This window comes from Heptranchias perlo, chromosome 12, assembly GCF_035084215.1.
Source record: "Heptranchias perlo isolate sHepPer1 chromosome 12, sHepPer1.hap1, whole genome shotgun sequence".
NCBI classification, from domain to species: Eukaryota; Metazoa; Chordata; class Chondrichthyes; order Hexanchiformes; family Hexanchidae; genus Heptranchias; species Heptranchias perlo.
In genome coordinates, this window is record NC_090336.1 from 66,359,896 (window position 1) to 66,378,484 (window position 18,589).

Sequence of the window (18,589 nt, forward strand, 5' to 3'; positions counted from 1 at the left end):
AGAAAATCATCCCCTGACCGGGATTTGAACCCGGGTCTCAACAAGAATTTATAAATGTAACATCCTAACCACTGGACCACCAGGGGCATTGCAATCAATCCCCTGGAAACAGATACATGAGGCTGAACACATGGCTCCCTACAGTAGCAGCAGTGTCACCAGCAGAGGGCTTGAGTTGCCATTTCCACTTTGACAGTCAGTCTTTTCACAGTCAATCAAATGGCAAACGTCTATTCAGGAGGTTATCGCTTCTCGGCTTCGGGACCGAATGATAAATTGATTTTTGGAACAGAGAGATGGACCGAGAGCTTGCTCCGTCCACTCCGCGCATCGACCTGGTATAGCAGTGCTTCCAGGATCGGTGCAGCTCCCTTCGGGGAGATTCGAAAAACAAAAACAGATTTTGTTTCTTTTTTGGACCATATGTTATTACTGTGGTCAATATTGTTATAAAAGAAGGAAAACTTTTTACAGCTGCTTGACCATGCTCTCCTTTCCTTCGTAGGTTGATGCTCGCTACGCGTTGTTCCTCGCCCGGCCGGTGCGCCATGTTGCCAACGCCGCTGACGCCACTTTCACTCCTGCTCAGCAAGGTAAGCAGCCACCATTGTGTTTTTCTTCCCGTATCTGTCCATGGGGGCTTGGCCTATATTTCAGGGTGAGGCCTCACCACGTTTCCCGCTCGACAGCTAAGCTGGAGGTTGCCCCCTGTTGGATTTCCGTGCGACTGCAGGCACGGGCGCCTCTATTGGAAAAGGATGGGTGGGTGGGTGGATGGGGGTTGGTGGTGTTGGGCACATGCACCCCGCCCTGCCCGCCACGCCTGCTGCAGTCTATTGCCCATGCCACCCTGCCTGTCTCCTACGACTTATTGCCGGGAACCAGCCTTAGCAAACCCCAGACTTTACTTGGCAGCTGCAGGACCGATTCTGCGCTCCATTGAGATCCTGCGCGCCCGTTGATTAAGCACCCGAAAATGCAAAAGCTGTGATCGTGTTACCTCAGCCAAAGGGAAGGGGGGTGTTACGGAGATGGCTTTTCATCTTGGTTAGATGTCCTGGCAAAAAATGTTCTCTTGCTCAAAGTCTGCCGGCCACTCTTCACACCTAAGCTCAGTCACCCAACACCATTTTGAAGAAGTAGAGAGAGTCCGAGGAAGAATGGAGCAGGAGCGGGAGTTTACCGGTTATCGCTTCTCGGCCTTTTGGCTCAGATCAAGTGTAGTTTCTGTTCTTATCAGTTTAATATCTGATACGTCCCCTCTCTGGGGACCAAATATTAGGTGCAGGGAGGATGTTCCCGATGGCTGGGGAGTCCAGAACCAGGGGTCACAGTCTCAGGATACGGGGTATGCCATTTAGAACCGAGAGGAGGAGAAATTTCTTCACTCAGAGGGTGGTGAACCTGTGGAATTCTCTGCCACAGAAGGCAGTGGAGGCCAAGTCATTGGATGTATTCAAGAAGGAGATAGATAATTTTTTTCATGCTAAAGGGATCAAGGGATATGGGGAAAAAGCGGGAACAGGGTACTGAGTTAGACGATCAGCCATGATCATTTTGAATGGCCTACTCTTGCTCCTATTTTCTATGTTTCTCTGTTCTCTATGTCCCGGTTCATCCCAAACAGTCCGATAACACAGGACGCTGTGCTCTACGGGCTGTTCCCCGGGACGCACACAGAGGCAGATATCAACTGCTGCTGGAAGACCATCATGTCGGTGAAGAAGGCCCTTTGGTCCACCCGAAACCTGCTGGTCTTCCAGCTGAAGGAGCTGTCCAGGATTGAGTGTTGCCGAGTGGCACATTCCAAGATCCAGGAGTACGTGCTGCGGGACGCACTGAGGCGAGGTGCGACCTACGCAAAAGCTCTACGGGGAAAGGCACCGTGGAAGGCCACCCCACCTTGTATTGTACAGAATGTATTAGAAGATTTGGATTGTGACTTCAATTGTAATAACGGGATCGTAGTGTGTACGATCTGCATTTAATTGCCTCTCCTTTAAAATCCTCATTCTCTACCGCCCACCCAAGTCCCACACAAAGTTTCTCACTGAGATATCTTCACTGATTTCCTCCCTCAGCCTCTGCACCGAGCGACTTCTCATCCTTGATGATTTCAACGTCCATCTCAACTCATCATGCTCTCTCTCCTCTGAGTTCACTGCCCTCATTTCCTCCCTTAATCTCTCCCCTCCCATTCTCACTGCCATTCAGGCTACATCCCGGGCCCTGTTGGTCAGTTCTGGCGACAAGACGTTCGGCCAAATGTCATCATTGGTGACCGTGCCTTCAGTTGCCTCGGCCCTAAGCTCTGGAATTCCCTCCCTAAACCTCTCTGCCTCTCTACCTCTCTCGCCTCCTTTAAAACACTCCTTAAAACCTACCACTTTGACCAAGCTTTTAGTTACCTGTCCTAATATCTCCTTATGTGTCCCAGTGTCAAATTTTGTTTGATAATCGCTCCTGTGAAGCACCTTGGGAAGTTTCACTCCATTAAAGGCCCAATATAAATGCAAGTTGTTATTGTTGTATTGGTTTGAACTGTATTGCTTGAAATTTCATTTCTCTTTTTACATTGAACTGTGTGTATCCGTAAATTTTATGAAATAAAATATAAATTGACATTGAAAAAATGCTTAATTAATGATCACGAGCAAAGAAGGAGCTGGAGAGAGAAGAGAGGGTGTGAGTGACTCCATAATTGTGAGCTACTCAAAGGCATCTCGGTCTAAGAATTCAATAGTCGATCTGTTACTTCGAGGTTTCCCCTGAAGGAGGGCGGGGGGAGAGTGAAACTTTCCTGCAGCCCCTGCAATGGTGGAGCAAGTCCTTATTCCATCTCTGTGTTGCAAAATTTAATATTTGGCCCCCAGATAGGGGACATCACATGGTAATTTGTTAAGAATGTTACACTTGATCTTAACCAAAAGCCAAGAAATTATAATTTGTAAACTCCCTCCTGCTCTGATCTGTCTGCCCCCCTTCTTAAGATTTTTTTGTGGCCCATTGTGAAGCCAGATTTAGTTCTCTGACCATTTATTTCTGCTCAGTTAATGGGCCTGATGTCTGCTTTTGTTTAATGGGCTGGAGTCGGGGGAGGGGTCATGGTGTTGGCCCATCTCTGTACCTGAAACCTGTCTGTGTCAGCAAGGAGGGCTGGAGACAACAATACCCACTCACACCCAAACTGAGGAAAAGACAAGACACACAGTGCTGGGAGCGGATGAAACAGCAGCATTTTAGGTTCTACCTGGATTTTACGCAGGCAAGAGATGATTGAACGAGTTAAATGTTTCTCCTTTAGAAACCACGACTGATGGCAGAAAGAATACAGAGCGCTGATCTGTCACAGAGCACTCACAAGTAGAGGCCGGCTAAGCGTATTGCCAGGAGGAGTCTGGAAGCTACAGTAAGCACAAGAAACCAGGACGTAACACTGAAAGGGCAAAAAAAAGGAGACCAGCTGGGAGAGATAAAGGGGTCAGAGGGCAAAGGCTGTGACACACGCTCAGGTAAGCTCACTATTTTGTATTTCAAGTCAAAAGTTTTGTGACAGACTTTTTTACAGTATGGATAGTTTTCACTTTTCTAGCAGCTAGGATAAGCCTGTTCCCTTCCTCGAGCATCACGTCACACCTCTGATTGGTACTGGCCTCGGTTTTTCCGATTGCACCCCGGGGGCAGTAACTTATTTGTCCGACACTGATTTAAAGGGACTGCTTCTATTTTGGAACTCCACACTCCATCCAAAGCACTGTCTCAACCTCGCACAGCTGAACATAACTTAAAGGGCATGAAAGACCCCCCACATCCCCCGCCACCAGCGGTATTTAAAGGGATCATGCAGGAGTTACAGATTAGTTGCTGGATTATTTGTTTGGGCTGCTGGTGCATTTGAACGTGCCTCCTGTGTTGCTCTTGCACTGTCTCTGGGAACGGTGCGCCCAGATATTAAAAATGCTGAACAGATTTTTGGAGCCTGTATTATTACTCAGAATGCTGATATATTGCAACTGGGGTGTTTTTTGTTTTCTCCTGGTCTGGATGAGTGCCACTCCCTTTCTTCCTTTTCCCTCTTGCAGTTTTACCTTGGAGGGAAAGACGTCAGTCTCAGGTCACTTTTCAGGAAGCTGCAAGCCTGTGTATTGGGACGTGCCACTTTCCACAGACTTGGTCTCCTGATCTGCAGCATTTAACTCCAGTTGTTGTGTGAAAAATTACTGCAGTTTTAAACTGGCAGTTCCAGAATTAATTGTTTCCAAATCAGACATTTCCCGAAACAGAGAGAGCGAGAGACACAATGTTAACGGTTGGCAACGTTTAAACTGCCACAATTGAGAGGCGAAATAACTTCACGTTGCTGACTTTAAAAAAGCAAGCAGACAGTGTGTGTGTTTGGAGAGAGTGCACTGTGAATGGCCACATTGAAAGCAGTGAGATTAAACTGTGCTCCAAACTGAGTGTTAAGGTGAGTAAAAGGCACTGGTTTGGGTGGAGCATTGCGCTCAGGATGAGAGATTTTCTTGACGGTGCCAATTAATCTGCACCAGAAAATCATCCCCTGACTGGGTTCAAACCCAGGACGACAAATGAGTTTTAAATATTGCATCCTAACCACTAGACCACCAGGGGAGTTACCATCAATCCCCTGGAAACAGATACATGAGGCTGAACACATGGCTCCCTACAGTAGCAGCAGTGTCACCAGCAGAGGGCTTGAGTTGCCATTTCCACTTTGAGAGACTTTTCGCAGACAGTGAAATGGGAAACATCCATTCAGGAAGTTATCGCTTCTCGGCCTTTTTGCTCAGATCCAGTGTAGTTTCTGTTCTTATCAGTTTAATATCTGATACGTCCCCTATCTGGGGACCGAATATTAAATTGATTTTTGGAACAGAGAGATGGAACGAGAGCTTGCTCCGTCCACTCCGCGCATCGACCTGGTATAGCAGTGCTTCCAGGATCGGTGCAGCTCCCTTCGGGGAGATTCGAAAAACAAAAAGCAGATTTTGTTTCTTTTTTGGACCATATGTTATTACTGTAGTCAATATTGTTATAAAAGAAGGAAAACTTTTTACAGCTGCTTGACCATGCTCTCCTTTCCTTCGTAGGTTGTTGCTCGCTACGCGTTGTTCCTCGCCCGGCCGGTGTGCCATGTTGCCAACGCCGCTGACGCCACTTTCACTCCTGCTCAGCAAGGTAAGCAGCCACCATTGTGTTTTTCTTCCCGTATCTGTCCATGGGGACTTGGCCTATATTTCAGGGTGAGGCCTGACCACGTTTCCCGCTCGACAGCTAAGCTGGAGGTTGCCCCCTGTTGGATTTCCGTGCGACTGCAGGCACGGGCGCCTCTATTGGAAAAGGATGGGTGGGTGGGTGGGGGTTGGTTGTGTTGGGCACATGCACCCCGCCCTGCCCGCCACGCCTGCTGCAGTCTATTGCCCATGCCACCCTGCCTGTCTCCTACGATTTATTGCCGGGAACCAGCCTTAGGAAACCCCAGACTTTACTTGGCAGCTGCAGGACCGATTCTGCGCTCCATTGAGATCCTGCGCGCCCGTTGATTAAGCACCCGAAAATGCAAAAGCTGTGATCGTGTTACCTCAGCCAAAGGGAAGGGGGGTGTTACGCAGATGGCTTTTCATCTTGGTTAGATGTCCTGGCAAAAAATGTTCTCTTGCTCAAAGTCTGCCGGCCACTCTTCACACCTAAGCTCAGTCACCCAACACCATTTTGAAGAAGGAGAGAGAGTCCGAGGAAGAATGGAGCAGGAGCGGGAGTTTACCGGTTATCGCTTCTCGGCCTTTTGGCTCAGATCAAGTGTAGTTTCTGTTCTTATCAGTTTAATGTCTGATACGTCCCCTATCTGGGGACCGAATATTAAATTGCTTTTTGGAACAGGGAGATGGAACAAGAGCTTGCTCCGTCCACTCCGCGCATCGACCTGGTATTGCAGTGCTTCCAGGATCGGTGCAGCTCCCTTCGGGGAGATTCAAAAAACAAAAAGCAGATTTTGTTTCTTTTTTGGACCATATGTTATTACTGTAGTCAATATTGTTGGAAAAGACGGAAAACTTTTTACAGCTGCTTGACCATGCTCTCCTTTCCTTCGTAGGTTGTTGCTCGCTACGCGTTGTTTCTCACCCGGCCGGTGCGCCATGTTGCCAACGCCGCTGACGCCACTTTCACTCCTGCTCAGCAAGGTAAGCAGCCACCATTGTGTTTTTCTTCCCGTATCTGTCCATGGGGACTTGGCCGATATTTCAGGGTGAGGCCTGACCACGTTTCCTGCTCGACAGCTAAGCTGGAGGTTGCCCCCTGTTGGATTTCTGTGCAACGGCCGCCTCTATTGGAAAAGGATGGGTGGGTGGGTGGGGGTTGGTGGTGTTGGGCACATGCACCCCGCCCTGCCCGCCACGCCTGCTGCAGTCTATTCCCATGCCACCCTGCCTGTCTTCTATGACTTATTGCCGGGAACCAGCCTTAGGAAACCCCAGACTTTACTTGGCAGCTGCAGGACTGATTCCGCGCTCCATTGACTTGGTCTCCTCACCTGAAACATTTAACTCCAGTTATTGTGTGAAAAATTACTGCAGTTTTAAACTGGCAGTTCCAGAATTAATTGTTTCCAAGTCAGACATTTCCCGAAACAGAGAGCGCGAGAGAGACACAATGTTAAAGGTTGGCAATGTTTAAACTGCCACAAGTGAGAGGCGAAATATCCTCACGTTGCTGACTTTAAAAAAGCAAGCCGACAGTGTGTGTGTTTGGAGAGAGTGCACTGTGAATGGCCACATTGGAAGCTGTGCCATTTCCACTTTGACAGTCTTTTCACAGTCAGTGATGGTGCCAATTAATCTGCACCAGAAAATCATCCCCTGACTGGGTTCAAACCCAGGACGACAAATGAGTTTTAAATATTGCATCCTAACCACTAGACCACCAGGGGAGTTACCATCAATCCCCTGGAAACAGATACATGAGGCTGAACACATGGCTCCCTACAGTAGCAGCAGTGTCACCAGCAGAGGGCTTGAGTTGCCATTTCCACTTTGAGAGACTTTTCGCAGACAGTGAAATGGGAAACATCCATTCAGGAAGTTATCGCTTCTCGGCCTTTTTGCTCAGATCCAGTGTAGTTTCTGTTCTTATCAGTTTAATATCTGATACGTCCCCTATCTGGGGACCGAATATTAAATTGATTTTTGGAACAGAGAGATGGAACGAGAGCTTGCTCCGTCCACTCCGCGCATCGACCTGGTATAGCAGTGCTTCCAGGATCGGTGCAGCTCCCTTCGGGGAGATTCGAAAAACAAAAAGCAGATTTTGTTTCTTTTTTGGACCATATGTTATTACTGTAGTCAATATTGTTATAAAAGAAGGAAAACTTTTTACAGCTGCTTGACCATGCTCTCCTTTCCTTCGTAGGTTGTTGCTCGCTACGCGTTGTTCCTCGCCCGGCCGGTGTGCCATGTTGCCAACGCCGCTGACGCCACTTTCACTCCTGCTCAGCAAGGTAAGCAGCCACCATTGTGTTTTTCTTCCCGTATCTGTCCATGGGGACTTGGCCTATATTTCAGGGTGAGGCCTGACCACGTTTCCCGCTCGACAGCTAAGCTGGAGGTTGCCCCCTGTTGGATTTCCGTGCGACTGCAGGCACGGGCGCCTCTATTGGAAAAGGATGGGTGGGTGGGTGGGGGTTGGTTGTGTTGGGCACATGCACCCCGCCCTGCCCGCCACGCCTGCTGCAGTCTATTGCCCATGCCACCCTGCCTGTCTCCTACGATTTATTGCCGGGAACCAGCCTTAGGAAACCCCAGACTTTACTTGGCAGCTGCAGGACCGATTCTGCGCTCCATTGAGATCCTGCGCGCCCGTTGATTAAGCACCCGAAAATGCAAAAGCTGTGATCGTGTTACCTCAGCCAAAGGGAAGGGGGGTGTTACGCAGATGGCTTTTCATCTTGGTTAGATGTCCTGGCAAAAAATGTTCTCTTGCTCAAAGTCTGCCGGCCACTCTTCACACCTAAGCTCAGTCACCCAACACCATTTTGAAGAAGGAGAGAGAGTCCGAGGAAGAATGGAGCAGGAGCGGGAGTTTACCGGTTATCGCTTCTCGGCCTTTTGGCTCAGATCAAGTGTAGTTTCTGTTCTTATCAGTTTAATGTCTGATACGTCCCCTATCTGGGGACCGAATATTAAATTGCTTTTTGGAACAGGGAGATGGAACAAGAGCTTGCTCCGTCCACTCCGCGCATCGACCTGGTATTGCAGTGCTTCCAGGATCGGTGCAGCTCCCTTCGGGGAGATTCAAAAAACAAAAAGCAGATTTTGTTTCTTTTTTGGACCATATGTTATTACTGTAGTCAATATTGTTGGAAAAGACGGAAAACTTTTTACAGCTGCTTGACCATGCTCTCCTTTCCTTCGTAGGTTGTTGCTCGCTACGCGTTGTTTCTCACCCGGCCGGTGCGCCATGTTGCCAACGCCGCTGACGCCACTTTCACTCCTGCTCAGCAAGGTAAGCAGCCACCATTGTGTTTTTCTTCCCGTATCTGTCCATGGGGACTTGGCCGATATTTCAGGGTGAGGCCTGACCACGTTTCCTGCTCGACAGCTAAGCTGGAGGTTGCCCCCTGTTGGATTTCTGTGCAACGGCCGCCTCTATTGGAAAAGGATGGGTGGGTGGGTGGGGGTTGGTGGTGTTGGGCACATGCACCCCGCCCTGCCCGCCACGCCTGCTGCAGTCTATTCCCATGCCACCCTGCCTGTCTTCTATGACTTATTGCCGGGAACCAGCCTTAGGAAACCCCAGACTTTACTTGGCAGCTGCAGGACTGATTCCGCGCTCCATTGACTTGGTCTCCTCACCTGAAACATTTAACTCCAGTTATTGTGTGAAAAATTACTGCAGTTTTAAACTGGCAGTTCCAGAATTAATTGTTTCCAAGTCAGACATTTCCCGAAACAGAGAGCGCGAGAGAGACACAATGTTAAAGGTTGGCAATGTTTAAACTGCCACAAGTGAGAGGCGAAATATCCTCACGTTGCTGACTTTAAAAAAGCAAGCCGACAGTGTGTGTGTTTGGAGAGAGTGCACTGTGAATGGCCACATTGGAAGCTGTGCCATTTCCACTTTGACAGTCTTTTCACAGTCAGTGATGGTGCCAATTAATCTGCACCAGAAAATCATCCCCTGACTGGGTTCAAACCCAGGACGACAAATGAGTTTTAAATATTGCATCCTAACCACCAGACCACCAGGGGAGTTACCATCAATCCCCTGGAAACATATACATAAGGCTGAACACATGGCTCCCTACAGTAGCAGCAGTGGCACCAGCAGAGGGCTTGAGTTGCCATTTCCACTTTGAGAGACTTTTCGCAGACAGTGAAATGGGAAACATCCATTCAGGAAGTTATCGCTTCTCGGCCTTTTTGCTCAGATCCAGTGTAGTTTCTGTTCTTATCAGTTTAATATCTGATACGTCCCCTATCTGTGGACCGAATATTAAATTGATTTTTGGAACAGGGAGATGGAACAAGAGCTTGCTCCGTCCACTCCGCGCATCGACCTGGTATAGCAGTGCTTCCAGGATCGGTGCAGCTCCCTTCGGGGAGATTCGAAAAACAAAAACAGATTTTGTTTCTTTTTTGGACCATATGTTATTACTGTAGTCAATATTGTTATAAAAGAAGGAAAACTTTTTACAGCTGCTTGACCATGCTCTCCTTTCCTTCGTAGGTTGATGCTCGCTACGCGTTGTTCCTCGCCCGGCCGGTGCGCCATGTTGCCAACGCCGCTGACGCCACTTTCACTCCTGCTCAGCAAGGTAAGCAGCCACCATTGTGTTTTTCTTCCCGTATCTGTCCATGGGGACTTGGCCTATATTTCAGGGTGAGGCCTCACCACGTTTCCCGCTCGACAGCTAAGCTGGAGGTTGCCCCCTGTTGGATTTCCGTGCGACTGCAGGCACGGCCGCCTCCATTGGAAAAGGATGGGTGGGTGGGTGGATGGGGGTTGGTGGTGTTGGGCACATGCACCCCGCCCTGCCCGCCACGCCTGCTGCAGTCTATTGCCCATGCCACCCTGCCTGTCTCCTACGACTTATTGCCGGGAACCAGCCTTAGCAAACCCCAGACTTTACTTGGCAGCTGCAGGACCGATTCTGCGCTCCATTGAGATCCTGCGCGCCCGTTGATTAAGCACCCGAAAATGCAAAAGCTGTGATCGTGTTACCTCAGCCAAAGGGAAGGGGGGTGTTACGCAGATGGCTTTTCATCTTGGTTAGATGTCCTGGCAAAAAATGTTCTCTTGCTCAAAGTCTGCCGGCCACTCTTCACACCTAAGCTCAGTCACCCAACACCATTTTGAAGAAGTAGAGAGAGTCCGAGGAAGAATGGAGCAGGAGCGGGAGTTTACCGGTTATCGCTTCTCGGCCTTTTGGCTCAGATCAAGTGTAGTTTCTGTTCTTATCAGTTTAATATCTGATACGTCCCCTCTCTGGGGACCAAATATTAGGTGCAGGGAGGATGTTCCCGATGGCTGGGGAGTCCAGAACCAGGGGTCACAGTCTCAGGATACGGGGTATGCCATTTAGAACCGAGAGGAGGAGAAATTTCTTCACTCAGAGTGTGGTGAACCTGTGGAATTCTCTGCCACAGAAGGCAGTGGAGGCCAAGTCATTGGATGTATTCAAGAAGGAGATAGATATATTTCTTCATGCTAAAGGGATCAAGGGAGATGGGGAAAAAGCGGGAACAGGGTACTGAGTTAGACGATCAGCCATGATCATTTTGAATGGCCTACTCTTGCTCCTATTTTCTATGTTTCTCTGTTCTCTATGTCCCGGTTCATCCCAAACAGTCCGATAACACAGGACGCTGTGCTCTACGGGCTGATCCCCGGGACGCACACAGAGGCAGATATCAACTGCTGCTGGAAGACCATCATGTCGGTGAAGAAGGCCCTTTGGTCCACCCGAGACCTGCTGGTCTTCCAGCTGAAGGAGCTGTCCAGGATTGAGTGTTGCCGAGTGGCACATTCCAAGATCCAGGAGTACGTGCTGCGGGACGCACTGAGGCGAGGTGCGACCTACGCAAAAGCTCTACGGGGAAAGGCACCGTGGAAGGCCACCCCACCTTGTATTGTACAGAATGTATTAGAAGATTTGGATTGTGACTTCAATTGTAATAACGGGATCGTAGTGTGTACGATCTGCATTTAATTGCCTCTCCTTTAAAATCCTCATTCTCTACCGCCCACCCAAGTCCCACACAAAGTTTCTCACTGAGATATCTTCACTGATTTCCTCCCTCAGCCTCTGCACCGAGCGACTTCTCATCCTTGATGATTTCAACGTCCATCTCAACTCATCATGCTCTCTCTCCTCTGAGTTCACTGCCCTCATTTCCTCCCTTAATCTCTCCCCTCCCATTCTCACTGCCATTCAGGCTACATCCCGGGCCCTGTTGGTCAGTTCTGGCGACAAGACGTTCGGCCAAATGTCATCATTGGTGACCGTGCCTTCAGTTGCCTCGGCCCTAAGCTCTGGAATTCCCTCCCTAAACCTCTCTGCCTCTCTACCTCTCTCGCCTCCTTTAAAACACTCCTTAAAACCTACCACTTTGACCAAGCTTTTAGTTACCTGTCCTAATATCTCCTTATGTGTCCCAGTGTCAAATTTTGTTTGATAATCGCTCCTGTGAAGCACCTTGGGAAGTTTCACTCCATTAAAGGCCCAATATAAATGCAAGTTGTTATTGTTGTATTGGTTTGAACTGTATTGCTTGAAATTTCATTTCTCTTTTTACATTGAACTGTGTGTATCCGTAAATTTTATGAAATAAAATATAAATTGACATTGAAAAAATGCTTAATTAATGATCACGAGCAAAGAAGGAGCTGGAGAGAGAAGAGAGGGTGTGAGTGACTCCATAATTGTGAGCTACTCAAAGGCATCTCGGTCTAAGAATTCAATAGTCGATCTGTTACTTCGAGGTTTCCCCTGAAGGAGGGCGGGGGGAGAGTGAAACTTTCCTGCAGCCCCTGCAATGGTGGAGCAAGTCCTTATTCCATCTCTGTGTTGCAAAATTTAATATTTGGCCCCCAGATAGGGGACATCACATGGTAATTTGTTAAGAATGTTACACTTGATCTTAACCAAAAGCCAAGAAATTATAATTTGTAAACTCCCTCCTGCTCTGATCTGTCTGCCCCCCTTCTTAAGATTTTTTTGTGGCCCATTGTGAAGCCAGATTTAGTTCTCTGACCATTTATTTCTGCTCAGTTAATGGGCCTGATGTCTGCTTTTGTTTAATGGGCTGGAGTCGGGGGAGGGGTCATGGTGTTGGCCCATCTCTGTACCTGAAACCTGTCTGTGTCAGCAAGGAGGGCTGGAGACAACAATACCCACTCACACCCAAACTGAGGAAAAGACAAGACACACAGTGCTGGGAGCGGATGAAACAGCAGCATTTTAGGTTCTACCTGGATTTTACGCAGGCAAGAGATGATTGAACGAGTTAAATGTTTCTCCTTTAGAAACCACGACTGATGGCAGAAAGAATACAGAGCGCTGATCTGTCACAGAGCACTCACAAGTAGAGGCCGGCTAAGCGTATTGCCAGGAGGAGTCTGGAAGCTACAGTAAGCACAAGAAACCAGGACGTAACACTGAAAGGGCAAAAAAAAGGAGACCAGCTGGGAGAGATAAAGGGGTCAGAGGGCAAAGGCTGTGACACACGCTCAGGTAAGCTCACTATTTTGTATTTCAAGTCAAAAGTTTTGTGACAGACTTTTTTACAGTATGGATAGTTTTCACTTTTCTAGCAGCTAGGATAAGCCTGTTCCCTTCCTCGAGCATCACGTCACACCTCTGATTGGTACTGGCCTCGGTTTTTCCGATTGCACCCCGGGGGCAGTAACTCATTTGTACGACACTGATTTAAAGGGACTGCTTCTATTTTGGAACTCCACACTCCATCCAAAGCACTGTCTCAACCTCGCACAGCTGAACATAACTTAAAGGGCATGAAAGACCCCCCACATCCCCCGCCACCAGCGGTATTTAAAGGGATCATGCAGGAGTTACAGATTAGTTGCTGGATTATTTGTTTGGGCTGCTGGTGCATTTGAACGTGCCTCCTGTGTTGCTCTTGCACTGTCTCTGGGAACGGTGCGCCCAGATATTAAAAATGCTGAACAGATTTTTGGAGCCTGTATTATTACTCAGAATGCTGATATATTGCAACTGGGGTGTTTTTTGTTTTCTCCTGGTCTGGATGAGTGCCACTCCCTTTCTTCCTTTTCCCTCTTGCAGTTTTACCTTGGAGGGAAAGACGTCAGTCTCAGGTCACTTTTCAGGAAGCTGCAAGCCTGTGTATTGGGACGTGCCACTTTCCACAGACTTGGTCTCCTGATCTGCAGCATTTAACTCCAGTTGTTGTGTGAAAAATTACTGCAGTTTTAAACTGGCAGTTCCAGAATTAATTGTTTCCAAATCAGACATTTCCCGAAACAGAGAGAGCGAGAGACACAATGTTAACGGTTGGCAACGTTTAAACTGCCACAATTGAGAGGCGAAATAACTTCACGTTGCTGACTTTAAAAAAGCAAGCAGACAGTGTGTGTGTTTGGAGAGAGTGCACTGTGAATGGCCACATTGAAAGCAGTGAGATTAAACTGTGCTCCAAACTGAGTGTTAAGGTGAGTAAAAGGCACTGGTTTGGGTGGAGCATTGCGCTCAGGATGAGAGATTTTCTTGACGGTGCCAATTAATCTGCACCAGAAAATCATCCCCTGACTGGGTTCAAACCCAGGACGACAAATGAGTTTTAAATATTGCATCCTAACCACTAGACCACCAGGGGAGTTACCATCAATCCCCTGGAAACAGATACATGAGGCTGAACACATGGCTCCCTACAGTAGCAGCAGTGTCACCAGCAGAGGGCTTGAGTTGCCATTTCCACTTTGAGAGACTTTTCGCAGACAGTGAAATGGGAAACATCCATTCAGGAAGTTATCGCTTCTCGGCCTTTTTGCTCAGATCCAGTGTAGTTTCTGTTCTTATCAGTTTAATATCTGATACGTCCCCTATCTGGGGACCGAATATTAAATTGATTTTTGGAACAGAGAGATGGAACGAGAGCTTGCTCCGTCCACTCCGCGCATCGACCTGGTATAGCAGTGCTTCCAGGATCGGTGCAGCTCCCTTCGGGGAGATTCGAAAAACAAAAAGCAGATTTTGTTTCTTTTTTGGACCATATGTTATTACTGTAGTCAATATTGTTATAAAAGAAGGAAAACTTTTTACAGCTGCTTGACCATGCTCTCCTTTCCTTCGTAGGTTGTTGCTCGCTACGCGTTGTTCCTCGCCCGGCCGGTGTGCCATGTTGCCAACGCCGCTGACGCCACTTTCACTCCTGCTCAGCAAGGTAAGCAGCCACCATTGTGTTTTTCTTCCCGTATCTGTCCATGGGGACTTGGCCTATATTTCAGGGTGAGGCCTGACCACGTTTCCCGCTCGACAGCTAAGCTGGAGGTTGCCCCCTGTTGGATTTCCGTGCGACTGCAGGCACGGGCGCCTCTATTGGAAAAGGATGGGTGGGTGGGTGGGGGTTGGTTGTGTTGGGCACATGCACCCCGCCCTGCCCGCCACGCCTGCTGCAGTCTATTGCCCATGCCACCCTGCCTGTCTCCTACGATTTATTGCCGGGAACCAGCCTTAGGAAACCCCAGACTTTACTTGGCAGCTGCAGGACCGATTCTGCGCTCCATTGAGATCCTGCGCGCCCGTTGATTAAGCACCCGAAAATGCAAAAGCTGTGATCGTGTTACCTCAGCCAAAGGGAAGGGGGGTGTTACGCAGATGGCTTTTCATCTTGGTTAGATGTCCTGGCAAAAAATGTTCTCTTGCTCAAAGTCTGCCGGCCACTCTTCACACCTAAGCTCAGTCACCCAACACCATTTTGAAGAAGGAGAGAGAGTCCGAGGAAGAATGGAGCAGGAGCGGGAGTTTACCGGTTATCGCTTCTCGGCCTTTTGGCTCAGATCAAGTGTAGTTTCTGTTCTTATCAGTTTAATGTCTGATACGTCCCCTATCTGGGGACCGAATATTAAATTGCTTTTTGGAACAGGGAGATGGAACAAGAGCTTGCTCCGTCCACTCCGCGCATCGACCTGGTATTGCAGTGCTTCCAGGATCGGTGCAGCTCCCTTCGGGGAGATTCAAAAAACAAAAAGCAGATTTTGTTTCTTTTTTGGACCATATGTTATTACTGTAGTCAATATTGTTGGAAAAGACGGAAAACTTTTTACAGCTGCTTGACCATGCTCTCCTTTCCTTCGTAGGTTGTTGCTCGCTACGCGTTGTTTCTCACCCGGCCGGTGCGCCATGTTGCCAACGCCGCTGACGCCACTTTCACTCCTGCTCAGCAAGGTAAGCAGCCACCATTGTGTTTTTCTTCCCGTATCTGTCCATGGGGACTTGGCCGATATTTCAGGGTGAGGCCTGACCACGTTTCCTGCTCGACAGCTAAGCTGGAGGTTGCCCCCTGTTGGATTTCTGTGCAACGGCCGCCTCTATTGGAAAAGGATGGGTGGGTGGGTGGGGGTTGGTGGTGTTGGGCACATGCACCCCGCCCTGCCCGCCACGCCTGCTGCAGTCTATTCCCATGCCACCCTGCCTGTCTTCTATGACTTATTGCCGGGAACCAGCCTTAGGAAACCCCAGACTTTACTTGGCAGCTGCAGGACTGATTCCGCGCTCCATTGACTTGGTCTCCTCACCTGAAACATTTAACTCCAGTTATTGTGTGAAAAATTACTGCAGTTTTAAACTGGCAGTTCCAGAATTAATTGTTTCCAAGTCAGACATTTCCCGAAACAGAGAGCGCGAGAGAGACACAATGTTAAAGGTTGGCAATGTTTAAACTGCCACAAGTGAGAGGCGAAATATCCTCACGTTGCTGACTTTAAAAAAGCAAGCCGACAGTGTGTGTGTTTGGAGAGAGTGCACTGTGAATGGCCACATTGGAAGCTGTGCCATTTCCACTTTGACAGTCTTTTCACAGTCAGTGATGGTGCCAATTAATCTGCACCAGAAAATCATCCCCTGACTGGGTTCAAACCCAGGACGACAAATGAGTTTTAAATATTGCATCCTAACCACCAGACCACCAGGGGAGTTACCATCAATCCCCTGGAAACATATACATAAGGCTGAACACATGGCTCCCTACAGTAGCAGCAGTGTCACCAGCAGAGGGCTTGAGTTGCCATTTCCACTTTGAGAGACTTTTCGCAGACAGTGAAATGGGAAACATCCATTCAGGAAGTTATCGCTTCTCGGCCTTTTTGCTCAGATCCAGTGTAGTTTCTGTTCTTATCAGTTTAATATCTGATACGTCCCCTATCTGTGGACCGAATATTAAATTGATTTTTGGAACAGGGAGATGGAACAAGAGCTTGCTCCGTCCACTCCGCGCATCGACCTGGTATAGCAGTGCTTCCAGGATCGGTGCAGCTCCCTTCGGGGAGATTCGAAAAACAAAAACAGATTTTGTTTCTTTTTTGGACCATATGTTATTACTGTAGTCAATATTGTTATAAAAGAAGGAAAACTTTTTACAGCTGCTTGACCATGCTCTCCTTTCCTTCGTAGGTTGATGCTCGCTACGCGTTGTTCCTCGCCCGGCCGGTGCGCCATGTTGCCAACGCCGCTGACGCCACTTTCACTCCTGCTCAGCAAGGTAAGCAGCCACCATTGTGTTTTTCTTCCCGTATCTGTCCATGGGGACTTGGCCTATATTTCAGGGTGAGGCCTCACCACGTTTCCCGCTCGACAGCTAAGCTGGAGGTTGCCCCCTGTTGGATTTCCGTGCGACTGCAGGCACGGCCGCCTCCATTGGAAAAGGATGGGTGGGTGGGTGGATGGGGGTTGGTGGTGTTGGGCACATGCACCCCGCCCTGCCCGCCACGCCTGCTGCAGTCTATTGCCCATGCCACCCTGCCTGTCTCCTACGACTTATTGCCGGGAACCAGCCTTAGCAAACCCCAGACTTTACTTGGCAGCTGCAGGACCGATTCTGCGCTCCATTGAGATCCTGCGCGCCCGTTGATTAAGCACCCGAAAATGCAAAAGCTGTGATCGTGTTACCTCAGCCAAAGGGAAGGGGGGTGTTACGCAGATGGCTTTTCATCTTGGTTAGATGTCCTGGCAAAAAATGTTCTCTTGCTCAAAGTCTGCCGGCCACTCTTCACACCTAAGCTCAGTCACCCAACACCATTTTGAAGAAGTAGAGAGAGTCCGAGGAAGAATGGAGCAGGAGCGGGAGTTTACCGGTTATCGCTTCTCGGCCTTTTGGCTCAGATCAAGTGTAGTTTCTGTTCTTATCAGTTTAATATCTGATACGTCCCCTCTCTGGGGACCAAATATTAGGTGCAGGGAGGATGTTCCCGATGGCTGGGGAGTCCAGAACCAGGGGTCACAGTCTCAGGATACGGGGTATGCCATTTAGAACCGAGAGGAGGAGAAATTTCTTCACTCAGAGTGTGGTGAACCTGTGGAATTCTCTGCCACAGAAGGCAGTGGAGGCCAAGTCATTGGATGTATTCAAGAAGGAGATAGATATATTTCTTCATGCTAAAGGGATCAAGGGAGATGGGGAAAAAGCGGGAACAGGGTACTGAGTTAGACGATCAGCCATGATCATTTTGAATGGCCTACTCTTGCTCCTATTTTCTATGTTTCTCTGTTCTCTATGTCCCGGTTCATCCCAAACAGTCCGATAACACAGGACGCTGTGCTCTACGGGCTGATCCCCGGGACGCACACAGAGGCAGATATCAACTGCTGCTGGAAGACCATCATGTCGGTGAAGAAGGCCCTTTGGTCCACCCGAGACCTGCTGGTCTTCCAGCTGAAGGAGCTGTCCAGGATTGAGTGTTGCCGAGTGGCACATTCCAAGATCCAGGAGTACGTGCTGCGGGACGCACTGAGGCGAGGTGCGACCTACGCAAAAGCTCTACGGGGAAAGGCACCGTGGAAGGCCACCCCACCTTGTATTGTACAGAATGTATTAGAAGATTTGGATTGTGACTTCAATTGTAATAACGGGGTCGTAGTGTGTACGATCTGCATTTAATTGCCTCTCCTTTAAAATCCTCATTCTCTACCGCCCACCCAAGTCCCACACAAAGTTTCTCACTGAGATATCTTCACTGATTTCCTCCCTCAGCCTCTGCACCGAGCGACTTCTCATCCTTGATGATTTCAACGTCCATCTCAACTCATCATGCTCTCTCTCCTCTGAGTTCACTGCCCTCATTTCCTCCCTTAATCTCTCCCCTCCCATTCTCACTGCCATTCAGGCTACATCCCGGGCCCTGTTGGTCAGTTCTGGCGACAAGACGTTCGGCCAAATGTCATCATTGGTGACCGTGCCTTCAGTTGCCTCGGCCCTAAGCTCTGGAATTCCCTCCCTAAACCTCTCTGCCTCTCTACCTCTCTCGCCTCCTTTAAAACACTCCTTAAAACCTACCACTTTGACCAAGCTTTTAGTTACCTGTCCTAATATCTCCTTAT

The 18,589-nt window shown here is 48.8% G+C and overlaps 9 non-coding genes and 6 pseudogenes across 9 annotated transcripts; 12 read left to right on the forward strand and 3 right to left on the reverse strand.

Moving 5' to 3' along the window:
* Nucleotides 1-9: 9 nt before the first annotated feature.
* trnai-uau (transfer RNA isoleucine (anticodon UAU)) lies at nt 10-86 on the reverse strand. The gene is given in 2 exon segments: nt 10-44; nt 50-86. It is a non-coding gene; the product is annotated as a tRNA-Ile (tRNA).
* A 158-nt stretch (nt 87-244) lies between these two features.
* On the forward strand, nt 245-372 carry LOC137330558 (U2 spliceosomal RNA; annotated as a pseudogene).
* Nucleotides 373-1,188: 816 nt separating this feature from the next.
* LOC137328937 (U2 spliceosomal RNA) lies at nt 1,189-1,300 on the forward strand (annotated as a pseudogene).
* A 1,469-nt stretch (nt 1,301-2,769) lies between these two features.
* Nucleotides 2,770-2,942, reverse strand: LOC137330583 (U2 spliceosomal RNA; annotated as a pseudogene).
* Nucleotides 2,943-4,786: 1,844 nt separating this feature from the next.
* On the forward strand, nt 4,787-4,977 carry LOC137328255 (U2 spliceosomal RNA). The gene has a single exon (XR_010964737.1). It is a non-coding gene; the product is annotated as a U2 spliceosomal RNA (small nuclear RNA).
* Nucleotides 4,978-5,790: 813 nt separating this feature from the next.
* Nucleotides 5,791-5,981, forward strand: LOC137330898 (U2 spliceosomal RNA). Its single transcript, XR_010965318.1, has one exon. It is a non-coding gene; the product is annotated as a U2 spliceosomal RNA (small nuclear RNA).
* Nucleotides 5,982-7,103: 1,122 nt separating this feature from the next.
* Nucleotides 7,104-7,294, forward strand: LOC137328256 (U2 spliceosomal RNA). The gene has a single exon (XR_010964738.1). It is a non-coding gene; the product is annotated as a U2 spliceosomal RNA (small nuclear RNA).
* Nucleotides 7,295-8,107: 813 nt separating this feature from the next.
* On the forward strand, nt 8,108-8,298 carry LOC137330899 (U2 spliceosomal RNA). The gene has a single exon (XR_010965319.1). It is a non-coding gene; the product is annotated as a U2 spliceosomal RNA (small nuclear RNA).
* A 1,122-nt stretch (nt 8,299-9,420) lies between these two features.
* Nucleotides 9,421-9,611, forward strand: LOC137328230 (U2 spliceosomal RNA). Its single transcript, XR_010964713.1, has one exon. It is a non-coding gene; the product is annotated as a U2 spliceosomal RNA (small nuclear RNA).
* Nucleotides 9,612-10,427: 816 nt separating this feature from the next.
* LOC137328938 (U2 spliceosomal RNA) lies at nt 10,428-10,539 on the forward strand (annotated as a pseudogene).
* A 1,469-nt stretch (nt 10,540-12,008) lies between these two features.
* Nucleotides 12,009-12,181, reverse strand: LOC137330585 (U2 spliceosomal RNA; annotated as a pseudogene).
* A 1,844-nt stretch (nt 12,182-14,025) lies between these two features.
* LOC137328258 (U2 spliceosomal RNA) lies at nt 14,026-14,216 on the forward strand. The gene has a single exon (XR_010964740.1). It is a non-coding gene; the product is annotated as a U2 spliceosomal RNA (small nuclear RNA).
* Nucleotides 14,217-15,029: 813 nt separating this feature from the next.
* LOC137330900 (U2 spliceosomal RNA) lies at nt 15,030-15,220 on the forward strand. The gene has a single exon (XR_010965320.1). It is a non-coding gene; the product is annotated as a U2 spliceosomal RNA (small nuclear RNA).
* Nucleotides 15,221-16,342: 1,122 nt separating this feature from the next.
* LOC137328231 (U2 spliceosomal RNA) lies at nt 16,343-16,533 on the forward strand. The gene has a single exon (XR_010964714.1). It is a non-coding gene; the product is annotated as a U2 spliceosomal RNA (small nuclear RNA).
* Nucleotides 16,534-17,349: 816 nt separating this feature from the next.
* Nucleotides 17,350-17,461, forward strand: LOC137328939 (U2 spliceosomal RNA; annotated as a pseudogene).
* Nucleotides 17,462-18,589: the final 1,128 nt, after the last annotated feature.